The sequence below is a fragment of the Hemicordylus capensis genome, chromosome 1 (assembly GCF_027244095.1).
Source record: "Hemicordylus capensis ecotype Gifberg chromosome 1, rHemCap1.1.pri, whole genome shotgun sequence".
Classification (NCBI taxonomy): domain Eukaryota; kingdom Metazoa; phylum Chordata; class Lepidosauria; order Squamata; family Cordylidae; genus Hemicordylus; species Hemicordylus capensis.
Window position 1 is genome coordinate 200,479,257 of NC_069657.1, and position 24,015 is coordinate 200,503,271.

Below are 24,015 nucleotides of genomic sequence, written 5' to 3' on the forward strand. Positions count from 1 at the left end.
ACAGTTGTTCTCCCCCTGCTATATATGAGAGACCCACTGCTTTAAAAGGTGGCTCTTTGTGGGATGAAGGGGGGAATTTAAACTGCATTCCATAAAGGACAGTGCAGGCCTGTCTGAAAGGGAGGCTGGAGGGGGTAGTCATTCAGCCCCGTCATGTTTACAGGGGGGCCATGCTGCAGCACAGCAAGAGAGACTCTTCTAGTTCTGGCAGAGGACAATATTGATTCGTTAGGGGGGGCTCTGCACAAGATAACGGCCATCGGAAAGTGAGGCCAAACCCTGCCTTGCCTGGACTTCTCACCCCAAGCCTGTCTTCTAGCCATCTTGATCCCAATGGGTTTCTTATACCAGAAGTAACCCTTATTGAGAGAAAAACATGAGAAGCATGAGGGGTGGTCCAGCACCCCCTTTCTCCCCACCCCCTTTTGCTGCTGATTAAGAAATTGGTACAACCCTCATTCTAATCCACAGGATGTGGCTCTATCGCATCTGTTTTGCCCCTGAAACATCACCTGAAAGAAACACTTGTACGGGTAGAAATTTCCTTGTTAGCAAACCACATAATGATTAATTGTTAATTAAGGGGGCATCTGAGCAACTGTCTTGGATAAATGGATGATGTCTAAAAGCAATGAATGGGCCTCTGAGTATGTTAATAATAATTAAGCATTTGTATATTACTTGTTCCAAAGAGCTTCCTGATGGTCCATGCAGTATTCGAGACCCATAATGGTCCTTGCAGTATGCCTAGGTTTGCCAGGTCCTAGCTCCCTGCAATGGCTGAAGACCCGGCACTATATTGGACCTGGTCGGTGGGCTGCATCTCTTCAGTACAATTTGGTTTGTGGATCAGATCCTAAATAATCAAAGAAAATACTCCTGTATTAGTTCTTTCCCTTCTTGCTGAGAGAGTGTGTGTTGGAGCCAGGGAGTGGGGAGGGGGAAGAGCTATTATTTTCCAGTGTGATTTGCTTCAAAGCTTAGTATCCTAGTTCTGAGACTGACAGTAGCCCAAGTCACACATTATATTCTCCACATGTACAATCTGTGTACAGATCTGCATGCACATACAATTATTCACATTTGTTCAACGTACGTACAGCCGGAAAGAGAAGAGGACACCAGCTGCAAGGTGGATGGACTCGATTACGACAGCAATGAATGAACCACTGAGAGACCTTAAATGCCAAATTGAAGACAGACCATCCTGGAGAGAATCTATCTATGTGGTCGCTAAGAGTTGACACAGACTTGACTGCACTTGATCAATCAAAAAAATGTACAGCTGGACAATTCCTATCTCTACCCTGCATTTGAGGAACCCCTGCCCAGGTTCACTTTTTAGACGAACATGTGCAGTCATGCACACAAACATGTACATGTATTTATTTTATGTATTTAAATTATTTCTATCCCTCCCTACCAGTACAATACTGCTCAGGATGGCTCACAAAAATAGTAGAACAATCAATCAACATAAAACAATATAACATTAATAAAGCTAATAAAAATTAACTAAAAACAGGGTCCAGTTCAAACCATATTTAGAGGTTGCTGTGTACAAATACATCTACACACATACAATGTAATGTCTGAATAAAGTGTTCTTTGCATAATTATACTGATTCTCAAGCTCTGGATTGGCCAAGTCTTCCATATTATGAATCTATGTAAACTTTCATGTCCATTTGGTCTATCACTGGAGCAGAAGGAGCATTTGAGGAGCTGTGAGTTAACACCTACCTCTTTCCTGGGCAGATATCCAGAGATTCTGCCACCACTCCAGTTAGTCCTTTTTCTTTTAAAGGGATTTTGTCTGCAATTTCATTTTGATTTTATTTGTCCACTTTTGTTTCCCAAACATTTATTCATTTGATCAGCAATTCCCAAACATGAGCCTCCAGACGTTGTTGGACTACAACTCCCATCTTCCGCAGCCAGACTAGCTGAAGGAAGAGGATGAAAGTTGTAATCCAACAATATCTGGGAACCCAAAGTTGGGAACTCTTGCTTTAGATACCCCTTGTAAGCTGCCCTGAGCCCATAGGATACAATGGGATACAAATTAAACAAACCCAACACTAGCCAAATTTACCATTGTGCTACTGGAATGTTTCTTGTGATGTTCAGAGTCAAAATTGGACTTTCCAAAGCTACGATTATTGGCAATGCTTGTGTGGATCAATCAAATCCACTGTGGCCAGATTGTGACTGATCACCTGAATGAATGTATTATTTTCAAGCTTTAGTTGACTCAACATTGGTGGCAGATTGAACAGCTAGCTGTATGAGGAGCATTTACTTGTGTTTTGCTCTAAAATTCTCTACAGAGAGCCGCAGCAAGCTCATGTATTGTAAAGAGGCGTATATGGATGAGATTCTGTCACCAGTGCCTGTTTATACTTGATCAAACCAAGCAGATGCCACAAAAGAGCAAATATCTTCCTGGAGAAAAGATGAACTGATATAACTTCAAACTGAGTAATGACAGAAGATCTTGAGCGCATTCCTATGCATATTTACTCAGAAGCAAGCCTCACTGTGCTCAGTGGGGCTTGCTTGCTTGCAAATGTATGTGTGTAAGATTGCAGCCTTAATGTTCTGGTGCCTCTTCCCACAAGAAAACAACAAAAAGACTATTTTCTAAGTGCTCTTTCTTTTGTTAAATGTCCAGCTTTTGGCAAACTTAAAAAGCTGAAATCTAGAATATAAAAGAAAGCTGAGGCAGACTTGTGTAAGAAACATGCTCTCAGGCAAACAATAATAGAACATCCTAAAAGCCCTTTGTGTTTGAAAGTCCAGTAGGTGAATCCCTTGCTAGTAACCGCCTCGATTCCCCCCGCTTTAGTTGTCTATCCAGTTTTTAAAGTTATGTATCACTGGATTAATCTTCTTCTCCCCCCCTTACCGTGTTAAGGGTCTTTTAATAGGTATCAGACAGCCCCTCGTGCTCTTTGCTATCCTTTCTTTCCAATACATGCATTCGAGGTTTCAAATTGCTGTTTTGCTGTGCTAAATCTTGCCACTAGCCCAACACATGCACACACACACTAATTTCAGCAGGTCAGAATCTGACCCCGATTGGAAGCAAATCTGGAGTCAAATATTCACAGCAGAATGCTTCTGCCTGGCTGTATGTCAGAAGCCATCTTGCTGCAAATGCTTCACACACCTTGGAGTGCAGCTTGTGGAACTGATGAGGTGAAGAGCGCTGCACAGCATCTCTGTGCTGGTAATCACAGGCCTGAAGAAACACATACATCATCTGCCACATGGGCTGGCGTTGCGAGTAAAAAAACCTTCACATTGTGTAAAATGTTGGACAAATGACGGCCATATGCATGTTTGTCTCTGCGCAGATGGCTCTGCAGCCTCAGCCTCATGGGGGGGCGGGGGGGGGGAAGCTGATCTAGGCTTTCTAAGGGGAGACAGTTTAATACGGGCGACACAGTTTATGTCCTCTGCAAAAACAATAATGGAGGATAAGGTGACATAAATTATTTGTAAATCGTTTGACATATGCAGGCCATTGTCCTTGCAATAATCAACATTACTCTGTCAGTTTAAGATATGAACCGTGCCACTGCCATTTTATATCAGTGGGTTAAGCTTTCACTTGGGGTGATTTTATGTATTTGTTCTTCTGGGAGCCCAATGGCATGCCAATCCTGGTTTATTATGTTTAGTCATAACACCACTTGGTGTACATTATTGAGATTTAAAGAGAGCTCCTATGTACGTGTTCTCTCTCTCTCTCTCTCTCTCTCTCGTGACATAACTCAAGCACATACTAGATACTAGGCCTATGCACCATCACAAATATCAGATCAATGCCGATCTAATAATGATCCCCCCCCACACACTCAAAATATCAGGCAGCACCTCCATCTGATGAACCACAATCCCCATAATGCCCCGCTCCTCCTGGCCATTCTTAAAAAGATAAGAGCCAAATAAGGCCCTTGCCCATTTAAAATGGCCTTTCCCCGTTATTCTCAGCTGCTACCTTTGCAGAAGAGCCTTTGCCACTGGCCGAAGTAGCAGTAGCAGCAGCAGCAGCAGCAGCGCCAGAGGCTTGCCGCCATCTGGGGGAGCAGGGCTGCCAGCAGCAGTGGCAGTCTGTGCCAGGGCCTCCTCCCACGGAGGGGTGGCACTGCAGCCCTGAAGACTAGAGGCCAATGGGCTGGCAGGGCCAGTGTCCAAGGCCCGTGATGGAGGCATGGCAGCAGAATGCTGAGGAGTAGTGGCCATCAGCCTAAGGCAGCAGGAGGGTCATCACAGAGCTGGAGGGGCAGAGCGGTCACTGGCTGTTGGCAGCAATGGGGGTGACTGGGAGCGGAGGCACTGAGTGTCCTCACATTTTGAATGTAAAAGTGGAGATGCTTTCCAATAACTATATTGGAAATAAGTTGTCATTCCGGAACTGATAGGAGGGGGTCCTACTGGAGTTCGGACTCTCGGGGCCCCTCTCCTATTGGTTCTGGAATTACTGCCGATATGGGTTGTGTCCACCCAGTATGTTAATCGGATTAATCTGCTTGCACAAGCCGAGTAGAAACTGAGATCTTATGGCTGAGCAAGCTTTCTTGGGCAGGCAAAATGGTGAATGTGCACAAATGCTTTTTAAAACACGTAATTAAAAATAATACAAGCAAGTGCAGAGCAGGAACCCAGCAAAGTAATTTGGCTACCATCTGCCCAGAGATGAAGCACAATCAAAACTCCGAGCTTTTACTACTGCAGGATGCTTTCCTAGGCAGGCAAAAGGGTGAATGTGCACAAATACTCCTTAAAAATAATAAAAATACAAGCAAGAGCAGAACAGGGCAGAAACCCAGCACAGTGTTTGGCAACTCCTGGCCAAAGCTGAAGCAAGGTCCAAACCCTGAAAGGACTCCCCTCCCTCAAACGTGCTGTGTATTCTCGACTGTGCAACCCTAGAAGAAACTATGGTGTGTGTGTGTGTGTGTGTGTGTGTGTGTGTGTGTGTGTGTGTGTGTAAAATATATAAAATTGTTGGCATCAAGTTCATATCTCTGTGTGATCCCTGGGTACCATCCATGTGCACAATACAGGTGGGTGGGAATGAAGGGGTGATATTCCCCTCAGGGGATAGAGCCGCTCTGGGAGGAGCAGGAGGTTCCAAGTTCCCTCCCTGGCTTCTCCAAGATAGGACTGAGAGAGATTCCTGCCTGCATCCTTGTAGAAGCCACTGCCAGTCTGTGAAGACAATACTGAGCTAGATAGACCAATCGTCTGACTCAGTATATGGCAGCTTCCTATGTTCCTATGATATGTAAGAAATGGGAGGAGAAATGGGTGGGGGATACCAGAGAGAGTGGATAACCGTGGGTGCAGGGAGGAGAAGGGCAGATGAAACCCACACTTTTTCAATTTGAAAGCCCCCTGTGTAGACAGAACTAAGGGAGAAAAAGCAGATAGAGAGCAGTCCGTGTGGACAGCCTGTAGTTACTCCGTCCAGGTCAGAGGCGTATCTAGGGAAACTAGCGCCTAGGGCAAGCACTGAAATTGCGCCCCCTGTCCAAGCATCTGACACCCATCTTTCAGATAACTTTACCATAATATCAGCTCAAAAATACAAGTCAGGCTCGTTAATCTTTTAATATTTCAAAAACTATTTAGCAGTGGACTTAGCCAGACCAAAAAATGTTGGAAAACTACAAATTTCAGTATGCTGGGGCTCATGAAATACCCAAATACTATGTGGAGGTGTACTGGGAAAACTAAACAGAAGCACCTATCTAATTCTCTACTATGCATTGTAGAATCACTATTACATAAGTTGTAAAAATAAATGGAGAATTTGACTTTTCCCAGATACTCTGAAAATAATTAAAGGATATGCAGAGTAAACTGTGTCACTGCTTGGAATATATTCTAGTATTTCAGAAAGACAGTTAAGATGTGAGAAAGAGAGCAAGAAACTCCCAGTGGGCCTTAATACCAAGGATTTCACACGGATTCAAAGACAAACTCACCATTAATAGTCATATTATTAAGACATCACATTTAACTCACATATCACAAGAAGTAAAGTAAGAGCAAATGAATACAATCTTAGCTCATAAGCTTCAGCTCAGTATTCACAAGCCCAGATTCTCTGTACATAGTGCCAATCTGAGTATGTTTATAGTGACTTATATTATATTAATTTTTTTTTAAAAAAAATTAACCTGTAATCCCTTTGGGGGGCTTCCTAAAAGCCGTGGGGGATATGCAAAGGTTCCCCCTCCCCCCGCTGGCCTCTCAGGCCTCACAGGGACCATTTGAGCATGTGCGGTGGCCATTTTTAATTTTTTTTTTTAAATGGATGCTGGAAACAAAATAGCCACCGCACATGCTCAAATGGCCTCTGCGAGGCCTGGCATGGCCGAGGGCCTCACAGAGGCCATTTGAGCATGAACAGTGGCCATTTTGTTTTTGGAGCCTATTAAAAAAATAAAAATAAAAATAAATGCCCCCCACTTCAAGTGGCACCCGGCGGGGCATAGCAAAGTTGGAGTGGGCCCAGAGAAGAGATTTTGAAATGCCCTTCCCCCAAAGTCCAGGGCTTCCACACACCCCAGGCCCCCAAGGATTTAAGTCTGATATTTCAAAATAAGTATGCTGCCTGGAAATACATTTCACTGAATACACACATGCACACATCACAGTATATAGTGATATACATCGAGTACTATATATTTGTGCTACTTTTAATGCCTAGAACACACTAGCAATGCTAATTATTAAAATGGGCCCCTCGCTGCAGATTAGCAAAGGAGACTTTCAACCATGCTGGGTGAGCCTATGTTTGTTTTCTCAGAATTCTGAACAAATTCAGTCAAGTTTGATTCCAGGAGGTTTTTCACAGGAGGCTTTTAAAGCCCTTTAAGACACATCTCCTCTGGAATGGAGGAGCTGCATTCACATGTTGGCCAGATTTACCCTGAAGACCCTGCAAGTTATTGGGGAGCAGTTCACACACAAGAAAAATAAAATAAAATAAAAACACCACACATGCTTCACGGTTCTCACACAGACCTTCTGGGTTGCAAAGCAACTTGAACATAAGTGCATTTATAAACGAATGAATGAATTAATAAAATAAATATAATATTGTTTGTTCCAGAAGTTTCTATAATTTTCTGCCATGAAACAAGCCACTTATAGGACTTTTTAGATAATTTTTTTTTAAGACAGCAAATTTTCCAAGCTGTTTTATATTAAATATTCAGAGACTTCTCAGTCTCTCCCCCACCCATATCAAAGCCCTATGGCAAGCAGATGCCTATATATGGACGGGGGGGGTAACCACAAAAAGGAGTTCACATTCTACCTGGCAAATGCTGGGCTGGGCTGGGCAGGGCAGGGCAGGGGCAGGGCAGGGGGTCTGCTGCAGAGAGCTGTAGGGGCCACTCTGCCTGCCTGCCTTGCCTGCCTGCCTCCGCTTGCTTGGGGCCTGCAAGCCTACTCCAGTTCAGGCTTCACGGAGGCCTGTCTGGAAGCCCCGCCCACCCGCCGATCAGCTGAGAGGCGGAGAGAGAAGGAGCTCTAGCAGCTTGCAGGCTGCTTGGATTGCCAGCCAGGAGGGCAAGCAGGAGAGAGGGTGAACAGGGCAAGTGGCTGAGGGGCCTTGGGGCTGGGCAGGGGGCAATGGGGAGTCATGTGAGGTGTCTCTGGGGGGGCCCTCCAGGCACTGGGGCCCCCAGACAACTGTCTTCCCTTGCCTAATCGTAGTTATGCCCATGGCTCCTGGGACATGTGCCCCGCCTGCCCCCCCTAGATATGCCCCTGCTCCAGGTAGTGTTTATCACACTTCCTCACAAAGTGAACCTCCTCATCTGGAAAATGTCTTAGAATGTGTGCACACTTTACTACAAATCAAAACCAGTTTCAAATGGGTTAATTGCCATGGCTTTCTACAAAAGAACTTTGGAAACTGTAGGACAAGGGCTGTGGTGGTCAACCTGAAGCTCTCCAGCTGTTGTTGGATTTGAACTCCCATAATCCCCAACCACAATTTACTGCAGCTGGGAATGATGGGAGTTGTAGTTCAACAACAGCTGGAGAACCTCAGGTTGGACACCCCTGGACTAGGAATTCTCCAACAATGAACTTTAGCATCCTCAGAAATCTGACCCCCAGGATCCTTCAAGGAAAATTATCTATCTGTCTTTCTATCTATCATTATGATTGATACTTAATTAATTAATTAATTTAAATAAAATAAAATAAAATAATGACAGTGAAACCAGGTTCAATCTTGTTTCCAATTGAATTATATTTGTAGCCTTGATGTGCCTTTAGCTTGATTTTTCTTTCAACTGTTATTCAGTTATATTCACATAATTGTTTTTCAAGGAGGGTAAGATGCAAGCTTTTTAATAGTATTAAAGTCAGTGATTAGAATTAGCATTAGAAGGCAATATATTGAGAAGCTAATCTTTGTTTACCTAGGTTTGAGGCCCACTGCATATGACATATGTTAATGTGAGACCAGCTGGAATATTTGGCTTCCCTTAAAAGAGCCAGTGGAATATAGTGGTTGGACTAGAACTGGAAGATACAGGTTCAAATCTCTGTTTAGCCAAAACATGGTGACCTTGGGTTGGTCTCTTTTAGCCCAACCTACCTTGCAGGATTGTTGTGAGGATACAATGTGAGGGGTGAACACAGGGGATCATATAAACCACTCTGAGCTTTTTGGAGGAAGGGTGAACCATAAATAAAAACATCTTCTAAGATTATGGAACTGACTTTTCAACATGTCATTCAATATGAGTGAGGACTGCTTTTGTCCCTTTGCTTACACTGTTCAGTTCATAGGAAGTGATCAACTTGGTTCTATTACTTGTATAAAATTTCTCCAAAGTATTTCAGATCCTTGTTAAACTTGTATTGCTATAAAATGGATCATTCTGAAAGTTTGCTTGGAATTAAATCCAATTGAATTAAAGTGTATTTACACCCAAATAAGAGTGCATTACGCCTGCAAAAGCATTACTTTAATATGCAAGGTTCTTTTTTTACTGCCTTTTTTTGGTTAGTCATTTTAACAAATAAATTGGAAGAAAAATACAACTTAGTTTCAGGTGATACATCATGAATGTAGTAGTTGATATCCTGGAAAAGCATAATTCCAAGGTTATAGGTTAGGGGACAGAAGATCACAGCCTTTCTTTTGGTAATGTTACCTGCAGTCGCTTGTTTGCAGAAAAGTGCCTCACCTTTTCTGGCAATCCTTAAAATGAAAAGGATTGATAGCATTTACTTCCTTGATAGAACGTTCTCTTTTGTTGTAGGCAGTCATTATTGCTGTGCCTTCTGATAAGTGCAGGCACTAAAGTAGATAAGTGCAGTGCGCATGCAAATTAAATGTGCAAGCCACTGAGCCCTGTACGCTATCAGAAATGCTTCAGTAATATTCATACTAATGTAGTAGATCCATTGGGAGGGGCATGGAGGGTCCACGGGTAGGAGTCTATTTTAAACCTTGGACATTTCTAAAAAGCATTAAGAAAAAATTAATGAGTACTTAGCCAAGAACCAGCTGCTGAGCTTTGTCCCTGCAGATCACGAATGATTAGAAAATTACATGATGTAGAACAGGCTTATATTCAGGGTCCGTATTCTTTTTATCTATGATGGTGTTCATGGTAGAAAACCTAACCAAACAAGGAATCTTTGTAGAATGTGGAGAAAAAGGCATTTCCTTACATTGACTGTATCTATCTATCTATCTATCTATCTATCTATCTATCTATCTATCTATCTATCTATCTATCTATGGATTTATATTTGACCTCTCAAGAGGCCCTGGGCAGTTCAGAACACAAAAATAAATTCAGCAGAGGGACAGTCAAAGATGCAGCCAAACAGGCCTCAAGGAAGTTACATGGATTTACACAGTCTGGGGACTGACTGAAAAGCACCTGTCATGTGACCTTCAGATGGACCTTGAATTGAGTCTGGAAACAAACTGGTAACAAATGCTGATGGTAACACGGTTTTAGCTGCAGTTCATTAATCCACATTCAGTCCATCACTGATTTCTTCAGGTATCAATTCAGCACCTCTACTGCCTTCTAGGATATGATAAAATTGAGAGGTAGAGTTATGTGTCATCCAGACTACAGATGACATCATATCTGGACAACGTCTCCAAATGGTTTCATGTAGAAATTAAAGAGCAGAGGATGCAAGATGGAACCTTGGAGGACCCTGAAGGCCAAGTGGTCAAAGAGTTGTCTCTTAACAGCACCTTCTGGAACCTGCTTTCCAAGTAAGGATGGAGCCACCACAATGCAATGCCCCCCAGCTCCAAGCCAGCAAGATGGTCTAGAATGATATCCTAGTACTGAAAGTCACTGAGAAGTCCAGGAGAACTACCAGTGATGCATTTTCCCCTTGTTCAGTTCCTGGTGAAGGTTATCCTGCAGAACAACCAGAGCAGAGTGGGTACTAATAAGGATTAGAAAATCAGTAGCATCCAAGAAAGCTTAGACAGCCATAATCCCCTTCTGAGAAGCCCAGCTGGATCAGCCCGTTTCACATAGTGGCCCACCAGATGCCTCTGGGAAGCCCACAGGCAATAGGTGAGGGCATGCCCTTTCTCTTGCTGTTGCTTCCCTGCAACTGGTATTTAGAGGTGTCTTGCCTCTGAGGCTGGAGGTGGCCTATAGCTACCAGACTGGTAGACACTGATAGACCTGCCCTCCATGTCCTCCTTGTAAAGCCATTCAAGTTAGTGGCCATCACCACATCCCATGGCAGAGAATTCCATAGATGAATTATGTGCTATGTCAAAAAGTCCTTTTTTTTGTTGATCCTAAATTTCCTCGCCTTCAGTTTCATGGGATGACCCCTGATTCTAGTGTCATGAAAAAGGGAGAAAATTTTCTCTCTGTCCACTCTCTCTACTCCATGCATAATTTTATACTCCTTTATAAAAGTATATACTTTTATACTTTATATCACATCTCCCAGTAGTCGCCTCTTTTCCAGACTAAAAAGGCCCAGATGAGGTAGCCTACCCTCATTCAGAAGATGCTCCAGGCCCCTGATCATCTTGGTTGCCCTCTTTTGCACCTTTTCCAGATCCACAATGTCCTTCTTAAGATGTGATGACCAGAACCGTACCCAGTACTCCAAATGTGGCCACACCATAGATTTGTTTAAGGACATTATTATATGAGCATTTTTATAGTTCAGTCCCCTTTCTTAATGAGCCCTAGCATAGAATTTGCCTTTTTCACAGCTGCCACACACTGAGTCAAAACTTTTAATGAGCTATCCACCATGATCTGAGATTGTGTACACTCACATTTCCTTGAGGCAGAGCATTACAGAAACAGATCAACAGTGGTTGGAAAGCTGTCTCACTGAGGAATGCTGATAAGCTTCCAAATAACCCCAGGTTTATACAATGGATGATTTGATGGGTGGCATGCAATAGTATTTAATGACAGTATGCTCATGTGCAGTGGTGCTTAGTTTCTGATAGCCTTTGATAAATAACATGCAATGGTAATTAATCTTTGATAAGAAATATCATAACTGAAGTCTGCAAAAAGGAAACAACCAAGAGATGTCAAGAAGTCTGAAGTATTTATATTTAGTCTTCTCTCTGAGTGCAGCAATTTCATGTTCGACATGATTTTTGAGGAAATTCTCATTAAAAAAATGTAAATAGCAAAACTGGGAAAATGGGTCTTTTAAATATGTATCTCAGCTCTTGCCTTCAGATTGTGCTTCTAGAATTCATATCTATAAGGTTCTTCTGTTATGTCAGCAACATCTCCAGTGACAGTTGATTCTATGCTCATTATACTAAAACTAAAACTTTTAGCCTAAAAGATTCACTAAAGATCCTGGATATTGCCCTGTTTTCTTCTCTCCACAAGGATAGATATCCTTATCTGAAACTTTTAGCAACCTGGCTGGAAAAATTTCTCCCTGGACTGGGTGATTTATAAAGAATACACGCTGATCTGACAACACTGGATGATTATTAAATGCAATTCACTGTAGCTTTAGTGTCCTTTTTGCAGCGCTTCATCCCCAGATGCCGAAAAATGTCTTTGCTTGGGCTGAATGGTCTTTTCTCTATAATATCCTTGAGCAGATGGGACATCTACCAAAGTCCCTTACTTGAATAAGAATGCATACACCAGCTTCAGCAGCCAGGAGTCTTTATTAATAGCTTTGCATTCATGGCTTGTCGGCTGTAACAATCCTGGCTTGCAAGGGACCTCTCTCTGGTCATCAGACCTAAACCTTGGCCTTGTGGTGGGACATGGTAGACGTACACAGTCTTTGACAGATGCTGATCCAAACTCTGCCTAATAACCCCCTTTGGAGCAGCTCCCGCCATTTTGGGGGGGACCATTTGTCCAAATACAGAAAGGAAGATTGACCAGACCATCTTTTATCGTCTAGATCATCATTCAGAGAACTTGTGTTTTGGGTGGTATTAAAATGTGTTAAATAAAAATAATAAATAAAATTCCCTATTTTATTTACTTAATATGTATGTACATATTTTTAAATATATATATATATATAATCCTGCATTTCTTAACAATCTCCTGAAAAGAACAAATTTAAAACAAAATTGGTAAAATGCTACAAAACCAAACAGCAGCCAAAATCATAATAAGCCCAAAGCATTAAGAAAAACGTGTATGCAGCAGGCAGCAAAGTTGTTCTAATGACCAGCCATATTCAGGTAGGGCAGCGCTAACCCAGGTAGGGCTGGTCATGCGAACCTCCGGGATCAGGACCAATCCCAGTGCTCCTCCACCAGGTAGCCTGGGTTTTGTACCTCAGCTAAAAGGTAGGTAGGAAGGTGCACCTGTGCCCTCCTACCCATCCACCCAGTTGTGTGGTTTCAGGGGCTGCTGGCAGCTCTGTTTGGGCTGCCGAGAGCCATTACTACCATAGAGGCTGTGGGAATGAGAGTCCTGGCCTCAGGAACTTCTACAATGCACCATACTGCTCTCATGGCCCATTGTGAGATTCCTGGTGGCCATGCTTTGCTCCCCTGGCCTCTGGAGTGCCATGCTTCTTGCTGCAGTGCAGATCATGTGGGTGCACAAGCAGCATGGCTGGCCAGGAACTGGTGGTCATGTGGAGGAAGGTAGGCACGATCCTGCCTCCCCACTGCCCTCCCCAGCCCCAGCCATGCAGTCAGGTGAATGACCCTAGTATCAGTCAAGTCAAAAGGCCTTTTTAAACAGCCATGTCGCTTAGTTTGGTGCCTGACACAGTGTGGGGCCAGGCAAGCCTCCTTGGGCAGGGTATTCCACAGAGTTGGCACTGCTACTGAGAAGGCCCTACTCCTAGTGGATGCCTGCGAAACCTCATTCTGCAAACACAGCCAGAGCAGAACCTCAGAGCTGAACTTTTTTGGTGAGGCACATATGCAGAAAAAGGTGGTCCTTCAAGTAGCCAGGTCCCAAGGCATTCCAGACTCTAACGGTAAGAACCCGCATCTTAAATTGAGGCTAGAAATGTATAGAAATTCAGCATAGATCAAATATAATTGAGGTAATATGTTCCCAGTGAGTAGTCTCAGCCACAGCATGTTGTTGCACCAGATGAAAGTTAGATGCTGAAGTTAAATTATTTAAAAAGTTCCCACCTTTCCATTATGATTGGCCTTTAGGGTGGTTTACAATGTATTTTAATCAATGCTGCTTAGAACCAGTTTTAAATAATGCAACCTAATGCAGAACAGTAATCATAAACAGCAATTCAAATAATAAGCAGGCCTATATTATTTGTCTCCAAAGGCTTAGGAGAACAGGACTGTTTAAACCCAACACCAACAAAATAACAATGTCTGCACCGGGTTAATTTACCTAGGAGGTGGATATTCCAATAGTAGGATGCCACCACAGAAAAGGCCCTGTCTGGTAGCCATCCAGCTAATTTCTAAAGGTGAAGTCTTCTGCAGCAGGGCTGAAATGATATCAGCAGATGGGCAGGTTCATACAGGGGAAGGTGGTCCTTCAGATACTCTGGCCCAGACAGTTTAGAACTTGATAGGTTAAAACAGGGGTTCTCAAACTTGAGTCCTCAGATATTGTTGAACTATCACTCCCATCACACCAGTCATGATGACCTTCAGCTAAAACCGCTCCAGGGCATGAGGGGGTAGTGGCTAGAGACCATGATGTCAGTATCATTTTGCACTCTCCAGTATGCCTTTATGCAAGATACAGTTCCCGGAGTCTTTTGTTCAAGACATTTCCAAGACTCCCAAACAGCACTGAAAGCATAGCCTTAATACTACTGTACTGGGTATCCCAAATAAGCTGCAAATATTTATTTTTCAAAATGGTGACGTTCTGTTGATACCATAAATACTTTCCTCCTTCATCCCCAACCTATTTTCTCCTCGCCCATGCCAGTGGGCAAAAGAATCACATTCATTCCTTTGCACCTTTCTTGCCCTCCAGATAGACTGGGGAGAATAAAAATGACCAGAGTGTCATTGTTGCTAGTGGAGTAGTGTCATTTTCAGCTGCACTGATGTATGTTGCATGGGATCAGATCATTTACTGGTGGGCTTGCGCAATTCATCAGAATCCTGTGGTGATCTCCTCTGACTATGTACAAAGCAACGGGTGTTGTTGCCTGCCATTTCTTGATTTTAACTATCTGCTACTGATTTAAATAGGTCACTGTCCCAAGAAGTCACCTCTTTGATGATTTGCTTTTCTCCTTTGCCTTTGCCAGGGTTAAGGTTTAAACCCATCCATCTATCATAACATCCTTTTTATAAAAGACAAATACCTCCCAAAGAGGCTAGACCAGTTATTACAACTGGGGCCAAAATGATGGCTTCGGTTTGAATATCAAATCCATTCCAACACTGACCATTTGGATTTCAATTTCGCTTGACTGTTACTCCCCAAATTCAAATGGGGAATTTGGAAGTCCCAGAATCCTGCTATGAAATCACCGCACTGTCTGTCCCCTTTTGTGTTTGACACCGGGTCAGAACTAAATTGGGAAGCAAGAATTGCACAGACCTTGGGCCTGATGTTCGTGGGCAATGGCACTGCACAGTCATTTCCATTTATGCACAAGATGCCCTTCTCTGTCCCCACTGGTGCTCCCATTCCAGCTGTCTCTGTATCCAAGCTTGATGCCAGGGAGTTCAGGCACTATGATAGATGGCCATTGGCAAGCCGAGCTTGACCACAGGTTATCACAGGCTCTAATTAAAGAAAGACATGGGCTGCTGAGTCAAGGGTCCCTTGCACTGGTGACAATAGGGCAGCAGTCTCCAAAATAACTGCAAAGGAAAGTGGATTCCTTTGACTGATTGCATGATGTCTGGATTAATGATCAGGAAATGAGCGATTATTGTATCCATACTGGTAGGCAGCTTCATAATGCTTTCGCTGTGCTGAACATTTTCTTACTTCAGCATGGGTGGAAATAATAATTAAAAGAAAGGCTCCGACATACATCTATGTAGCTTGGAGTAATGTAATGCCCCAAAACATGTTTGCCTCGTCAGTGCTAATGCTGTCCCTTAATTGTACCATCTCCTTCATTCTCATTGATCTAGCTAAAGTGATGTGGCCGCATAAGCTGGCTTCCACTACTGTCTCTCTTCCTGATTTAGGAACCACAGGCATACATCTGATTTACGTGTAGATGCACATCCAGACTGCAGCCGCCTGAAGATGCACTCTGTCTGCCCTGCATGGTTTTGAAGGGGATGGACATGCTAATATGCATTCACATCGACATCTTCTTCCACATTCTTGTGCAACTAGTTGCACATCAGATCAGTGCCTTGTTTATGTACAACTAGAGCTGGATTGGGGCAATTATATGAGATTGTATTGCCCAAACTGTGAAACAATGTTATCGGTGCTAATTATTAAATAAAGATTTAGTTTGGCTCTGGACATGGAGAGACTCTCGGTATCGCTATAGCTGGGTGGGAAAAGTAGCTGTACAATATTGCAAGTCAAGGATTTTCAACCAGGGCTACAGGAACCCCTGGGGATACTTTGAGGTCTCCTAGGGGGTACATAGATCCCTCCCAAATCACTGGCATGCTGTACTGTTGGCTCCTGATCCTTCATCTTGCCAGCTGAGGAGCTGGTCCTCTCTGGGAGGGGGAGGGGTGTCAGGCAGCACTCCTTCTTCCCTGAGCATCAGCCAGCATTTCCTCACTGCTGAGCCTGCCAATCAGACTTAGGGATGGCTGTGCTATGCCTGAGTGCCTAGCCAGCAGTCAGGAGAAGAGGAGGAAGAGGGAAGGGCAGGCCCAGGTAAGGCCAAGGATATGCTGTGAAGCACTGGCCACCAGAGTCCCAAGTGTGGGAGAGGGAAGGAGTTAGGGTAGCGGTGTTTGTCTCATTCCAGGGCAGATTACCTTAGCTGAAGCCTTGAGATAGAAGGGGTATATAAAAGAGGTTGAAAACCCCTGCAGTAGGTCATGGAAACAGAGAGGAAGCTCGTCTGGACTCTGCCCTTTTGCTTTATGGCAGGGGTACACAATTCAAATGCCCTGGTGGGCCCGAACTAACCAAGACTTGGTATGTGGGGGCCAAAGTCAATTTCCAGCACATTATTAATATTAACAGTATTAATGAATTAACAATATTAATGAGAGCAATCAGCTACTTGTGGATCTCCCCTGCCCCATCAAGAGACCCACAGCTTTAATCAAGAGCCAGAAAAGAGGCCCTGCCTTGAACAGTCAGTGGGGCACCTGGCATGCATGCCAGCCCCAGACACATGCCCAGTCCTCTCCGTCCCTAAATTGCTGTTGCTTTCAGGCTGCAATCCTAGGCATATTTACTTGGGAGTAAACCTTACTGGGTATTTGATGGGATGTATTTCTGACTCAACATGCATAGGACAGTGCTGTAAGACAGTCTCCCAAGAGAACACCCCCACCCCCGCCCTGAGAAGAGGGCACTGAGAGCGACCCTCTATCCTTTCTGGGATGCAGTTTGCCTGTGCTCACCATATGAGGCCACTGTCACTCTTCCAATCCATTCCCAGTGGTGCACCTAGGTAATTTTGGAGCCTGGACCTACCTAAAGGCTTTTGGAGCACCCCCCACTGCAAGTTAAGCATAATAACCTAAAGGGTTTTGGAGACCCGTCCCCCCGCCAAATTAAGCACCTACACACACACCCCATGACAAACACAATATTATTAACATGTGGGTTCTTGGGCATGTTACTTCTTGGGTAACATGTGGGCAAACAAGTATATTGATGCAAATATGCATTAGCAGAAATGTTTCAACACACAACTTAACATATTCCCATCCCACATATTTCTTTACCCACTCCCTGCTCTGTCTCAAAAGGCTCTGTCTCTAAAGCAACTCAATCTGCAAGAGTGCAAAGATGTAAAGGACAAGGTACTTTTTTTTTTTTGGCCAGGGGAGGTGGGGGTGGGGGAGATCTTGGGATTTTTGTTGCTTTTTAATTTAACTGACCTGCACATACCATATTTTACATTGAGGATCCTGGCATTAAATTAGCTGAATGCACTATTTTTTTTTTAACATAGCCATCCACAGCCTCTGCTAGGACATTTGGGGCCTCCTCCCACCCCCCACCCAGTGCTGAGGACCAGACTTATCTGTTCAAATCACCAAAGATTTAATCAACCATTCTTGTATGGCAGGTAACCCCCTGTTTTTCCATAATCCTTCCTGCCTCCAATCCAGTGTTTATCATGTATGTATGTATGTATGTATGTATGTATGTTTTCTATACTGCCCTTCCAAAAATGGCTCAGGGTGGTTTACACAGAGAAATAACAAACAAATAAGATGGATCCCTGTCCCCAAAGGGCTCACAATCTTAAAAGAAATATAAGATAGACACCAGCAACAGTCACTGGAGGTACTGTGCTGGCAGTGGATAGGGCCAGTTACTCTCCCCCTGCTAAATAAAAGAGAATCACCATGTTAAAAGGTGCCTCTTTGCCAAGCTAGCCGGGGTCACGAGATTATTAAATGATCATCAGTGCTTGATGATTTTATCCTCTCATGAGTCACATAGTGAATAGAACGATATAATGATGCACATTACATCATTCTATAGTTAATTGAATGATGTAATTGACACCATGATGTTATCACTGAGTATCAATAAGTAAAACCTCAGCCAATCAGATAATGACATTACTGAGGGCAACTGAAAGTAAGAGCAAGTGAAAACAATATAAATTAATTAGTGAACACTTTTTCACGGAATACTGAAAAATTACCAAACAGAAGAGAAGTTTTTCAACACTGTCAAAACATGGTCATGAAAAAGGTGTGTGTGTTTGAGGCGGGGGGCGTAGTTTCTGCTCACCCTTGATGAAAGCATTGGCTGTGGAGAGTTGCTGGAGAGGTGATGAGGGAATGGCACTTTTTACTGGGAACAGGATTTGAACCGGTGTCACTCTCTCATTCCTGCCACAACATTCTCACTAAGTGACAGCAATCAGGACTGTTGGAGCAGAGGGGAGGGTGCTCTTTCTTTCCCTGCAGTCATTAGAGGCTATGATCTGGCAGGAACATGAGGGAGGGGCTGGTTGTCAGCCCTGTGGGCATGACATTGCTGCATGGGGACAGATGCTTCCCTTGCACTGGGAAGTTTGTTCAGGGGCAACATTGTGGCCAGGGGAACAGATGTACACTTGCTTTTTTGCCTTCTCTGTTGTTGCAGGTGCTGTTTTCATCTCTCTCTCTCTCTCTCTCTCCCACCCCCCCTCCCCCGGTACAAATAATTAGGGATGTGCACGAACCAGTTCGGAGGTCTGGAATTCAGGCCTGTTGGGCAGCGGGGTGAGGGTTACCTTTAAGGAGCAGGGAGAGTGCTCATCTTTCCCTCACCACGTTTCCTCTGCCAGCACTGTCTCCAAAAACACTGGCACAGGGAGGCGGCGTACCTCCTTGCCGCCCCAATCAGAGTCAGACTGGAAGTGGCTGTTGCACATGTGCGTACACAACTTGCGCATGTGCACTGGCCACTTCCGGTCCAATGCTGACCGGGATGGCAAGGAGGTACACTGCCTCCCCACGTCAGCGGTTTTGGACACTGCACTGGCAGGGGAAACGCAGTTGGCGGGGGAGATGAGCTCCTTAAAGGTAACCCCGCTGCTGACCTGGCCGAGTGCCGGTTCATGCACACAGGGCTGTCCCTAGAGAGCCCTGGCGGGGTGCGGGGCCCGGGGCAAATCAGCCAGTGCGGGGCCCCCTTCCAGTTAATTCTAATGGGGGTTAAAAGAGCGGGGTCTGGGCAGCTGCCCTGCTTGCCATGCCCTAAGGACAGCCCTTCGTGCACATCCCTATTGATAATGTATGCTGACTAGCTTGTAGAGGTGCGAACAGAAATACCCATCATAGCAGAATCACAGATCTGGTCTGCCTGGTTATCAGCAATGGAATTTTTTATGCAGATGAAAAGGGCATTGATATTTAGAAACAAACTTTTTACTTGCATGCCGTATAGAAGCTAAACATATGACAACTTGAAGCATGAGTCTGGGAGCCACTGAAATCTCTCAGTTAGCATGTTAGGGCTGCCAACTGTTCAATTTGTCACTGTAGCTGTGCCTTTATGAGCAGCTTGATGTGCAGACCTTGGCAGATACCAATGTTTATCTCTATGCTGTGAAGAGCACTGCTGTTAATGGAACAAGAACAGGGCAGGCCATCCTCCCACCCCACCATTCAATAAGCAACTCTATTTTATTATTATTATTATTATTTTATTTTATTTTATTTTATTTTAATAATTTATTCCACTTTTCAACAAAAAGGTTTCAACAATTTTTTTTAATAACAATAACCCCCAGGGAGGCACTACCTTGGCATGGTTGTGGGGCTCTGAGGAAGGTGAGAGCTGTGCCAGAGGTCCAACCATACTGGACAGGTCTCACCAGAGAAGCCAGACAAAGAGTGCCTCTCCCATCAACAATATGGTGAGACGTAACTTTAATAAATCTATACCGGATCGGTCGTCTCCCGGGTCAACAAGGACCGCGCCAGGTGCTGGAGTCCCTGGACATCTGGTGGCAAATGGGCAACAGGACTCAGGATCTTCCGTTGAGCAACCAGGGCTGGAGACTGCAAGGTTACTGGAAGAAACGTCGCTTAACTGAAAAAAATATACGAAAAATGCCAACAAGGAAATAATGATCTGCTATTACAAGTCTAGTCCAACTAGAAGAGGTTATTTTAAAAGAATGTACCAGATTTGGAAAGAGAAGCATCCAGATACAGAAATAACAGAACAAAGGCTAGCAGACCAGAGAAGATTCATAATAAGAAATAAAGTATTCACAGGAGTTGAGCTGGAAGAACAGCAAAGAGCAACACAGGCTCAAGACATGGAAGAAGAATTACCACCAACTGAAGCAGTTGCTCAGGCGCAGGAGGAGGAGGTGTTGGAAATAGAGGATGCCACTGTTGCTGAACTGTTTCAAAATCAAAACCAGGCAACCTCCCCTTTGCCTTCACCTCAAAAACCCAAATGCCGTTTAACAGAAAAGCAACAAGAACTAAAGCAAAAAATAACTGAGCACATGAACCAAACAACCACCAGGGTTTGACTTCCAGCTCTAAAAACAGTTGCCAAAAAAGGTGCAGTTCCAAGTAATTACAGACCGATAACCTGCCTGCCAACCATGTTCAAATTATTAACTGGAATAATAGCAGATGAAGTGATGCAACACCTATTAACTAACAAACAGTTTCCAGTTGAACAGAAAGGAAATTGCCCAAACACCAGAGGCACAAAAGACCAGCTGCTGATTGACAAAATGATTTTAGAAAATTGCAAAAGAAGAAAAACAAATCTAAGTGTTGCATGGATTGACTACAAGAAAGCCTTCGATTCATTGCCTCACACATGGATACTAAAATGTTTAGAAATAACTGGTGTCAGCAAAAACATTCAGATATGTATTTAAAAAGCAATGAGCATGTGGAGTACACAGTTAACAATCAATGGCGAGACACTTGGACAGGTTAGCATTAGAAGAGACATTTTCCAAGGGGACTCACTATCCCCTCTGTTGTTTGTAATCACCATGACCCCACTTTCACAAATACTAAACAAAACAGGCCTCGGATACCAAACATCTAAAACATCCAGTAAAATCAACCATCTGGTGTACATGGACGATCTGAAGTTTTATGGAAGGTCCCAGTCAGAAACCGAATCACTGCTAAACACTGTCCGTATATTCAGTAGCAAGATAGCAATGGAGTTTGGACTAGACAAGTGTGCTGCATTAATAATGAACAGAGGAAAAATAAGAAAAACAGAAGGAATAGAACTGCCCAATGGAAGCAAGATGAAGAACCTGGAAGAGAAAGAACATTACAAATACTTGGGCATTCTCCAGGCTGATAACATTGCACACACTGAAGTTAAAAGAAAAATTGGAAGTGAATACATCAGGAGAATTAGAAAAATCCTCAAGTCCAAACTCAATGGTGGGAACACCATACAAGCCATAAACACCTGGCCTATACCTGTTATCAGATACACTGCAGGAATAATAGACTGGACCCAGGCAGAGCTAGAGACGCTGGATTGTAAGACCAGGAAAATCATGACCATCAATCATGCTTTGCACCCCCGCAGTGATGTCGATAGGCTATACCTCCCTCGCAGCTCAGGTGGAAGAGGAATGCTGCAAGTCCATCAAACAGTAGAGGAGGAGAAAAGAGGCCTTGAAGAATATATCAAGGACAGTGAAGAAGATGCACTTTAAATGGTCAATAATGAGAAACTATTCAACACTAATGAAACAAAGCAGGCCTACAAGAAAGAACAAGTCAAGAACCAAGCAGAAAAATGGAAAAATAAGCCACTGCATGGTCAATATCTGCACAATATAAGTGGAAAATCAGACATCACCAAGACCTGGCAATGGCTTAAGAATGGCAACTTGAAGAAAGAAACAGAGGGTTTAATACTGGCTGCACAAGAACAGGCACTAAGAACAAATGCAATAAGAGCAAAAGTAAAGTCAACAACAAACAGCAAGTGCAACCTTTGTAAAGAAGCAGATGAAACCGTGGACCACCTAATTAGCTGTTGTAAAAAGATCGCACAGACTGACTACAAACAAAGGCATGACAAGGTAGCAGGGATGATACACTGGAACATCTGCAAAAAATACAAGCTACCTGTAGCCAAAAATTGGTGGGACCATAAAATTGAAAAAGTGGTAGAAAATGAAGATGCAAAAATATTATGGGACTTCCGACTACAAACAGACAAACATCTGCCACACAATACACCAGATATAACTGTAGTCGAGAAGAAAGAAAAACAAGTTAAAATAATCGCCATAGCAATACCAGGGGATAGCAGAATAGAAGACAAAGAAATAGAAAAAATCACAAAATACAAAGATCTACAAATTGAAATTGAAAGGCTGTGGCAGAAAAAGACCAAAATAATCCCAGTGGTAATTGGTGCCCTAGGTGCAATTCCAAAAGACCTTGAAGAGCACCTCAACACCATAGGGGCCACAGAACTCACCATCAACAACAACAATGATAATTTTTTTTAAAAAAGCCATTCTAGGTCCTTGGGAAGGACTTGATGTCTGGATAAAACAAACCTATCAATAACACCTGTCTGACTGTGTAAACAAGAAATAATAATAATAAATTAATAATAATGTTATTAATCATCATCATAATCTAATATGGTTTCCTGCCCCCAAAGGGCTCACAATCTAAAAAGAAGCACAAAGGAGACACTAGCAAAAGCCACTGGAAGGATGCTGTGCTGGGACTGCATAGGAGCCCTTGTTCCCTCCTCACCTGCTAAATATCATCACTTTGAAAGTTGCCTCTTTGCTCAGTTAGCAGGGGAATATTATGAGCCCTGTACAGCCTCACGGACAGCCACATGCACATTTAATTACCTTTCACCATTTTTAATTGCTTTGGGTCTCTCTGGAACCCTAGAAAAAAGGAAGTTTCTCATTAGCTGTTTCCTTATTGACTATCTTGAGTACAGATGATGGTGGAAAGTTTACAAGACAGGAAACTCAGAGAAGGAGGATGGAGAATTTAGCTAATTAGCTGAAACTATGTTCCAGTTTTTATCCTGTTACGTTAGATCACATTGTAGTTTGCTGCTGGACCCTGGAATGCAAGGAGTTCTGAAAAGAAGGAAGAAAAACTCAAAAGATGTAGACTTGCAGTGACTTTGCTCCCCAACATTCCTCTCAGACTTCTCCATTGTGAATTTATTGGGTTTTTTCTTTTCCAATTTTTTAATGTTTTTTTTTAATCTTGCCATTTGTGTCAAAGGCCCTTGAAAGTTGGCTAACGAGATTAAAAAGAGATGTAATCGTTAAAAAATAAAATAGACATCAATTAAGCAGCAAAGCTCAAATTTGCAGAAGGAAAAGAAACTCAGCCCAGCACTAAAGGTAAAGTGTGCCGTCAAGTCAACTTCGACTCCTGGCACCCACAGAGCCCTGTGGTTTTATTTGGTAGAATACAAGAGGGGTTTACTATTGCCTCCTCCCACTGAGTATGAGATTATACCTTTCAGCATCTTCCTATATCGCTGCTGCCTGATATAGTACCAGTGGGGCTTTGAACCGGCAACCTTCTGCTTGTTAGTCAAGCATTTCCACGCTGTGCCACTTAGGGTGACTAAGGGAGAAGAATTCCTTCCACACTTGTGGGGTTCCAGTGGCCTCTGAAACAACACACCCTCCTGTGTCTGTTGCTGGAAGGCTAACAGACAAGAGGTAGAATGAATTTCACACAGGAGGAAGCTCCTGAGTTTCCATTTCATTGTTAAAAAAAGATCCTATCCATGTAATATTCCACTGTACTTAAGATAACAGCGGGACTTGGAGCAGGGCCTTTGAGGAGGATCAACAAATGGGCTGGGGACAATCCTTAAGGTATCCCAACCAAGGCTGTTCAGAACTTGAACACCAGTGCTTTGAACTGGGCCCAGAAACTGACTGGGAACCAATGGATTT

At 43.5% G+C, this 24,015-nt stretch overlaps 1 long non-coding RNA gene across 2 annotated transcripts in view; it reads right to left on the minus strand.

Annotated features, from left to right (window-relative positions):
- LOC128339330 (uncharacterized) overlaps positions 1 to 7,479 on the minus strand; it is a 31,063-nt gene extending 23,584 nt beyond the window's left edge. Inside the window, exon 1 of one of the 2 annotated variants that reach the window (XR_008312995.1) lies at positions 7,340 to 7,479. This is a non-coding gene — a long non-coding RNA (uncharacterized LOC128339330). Of the gene's footprint in view, positions 1 to 6,194; positions 6,269 to 7,339 lie in introns of those variants that run through there. The other variant, XR_008312996.1, reaches the window with a different exon arrangement.
- Positions 7,480 to 24,015: the final 16,536 nt, after the last annotated feature.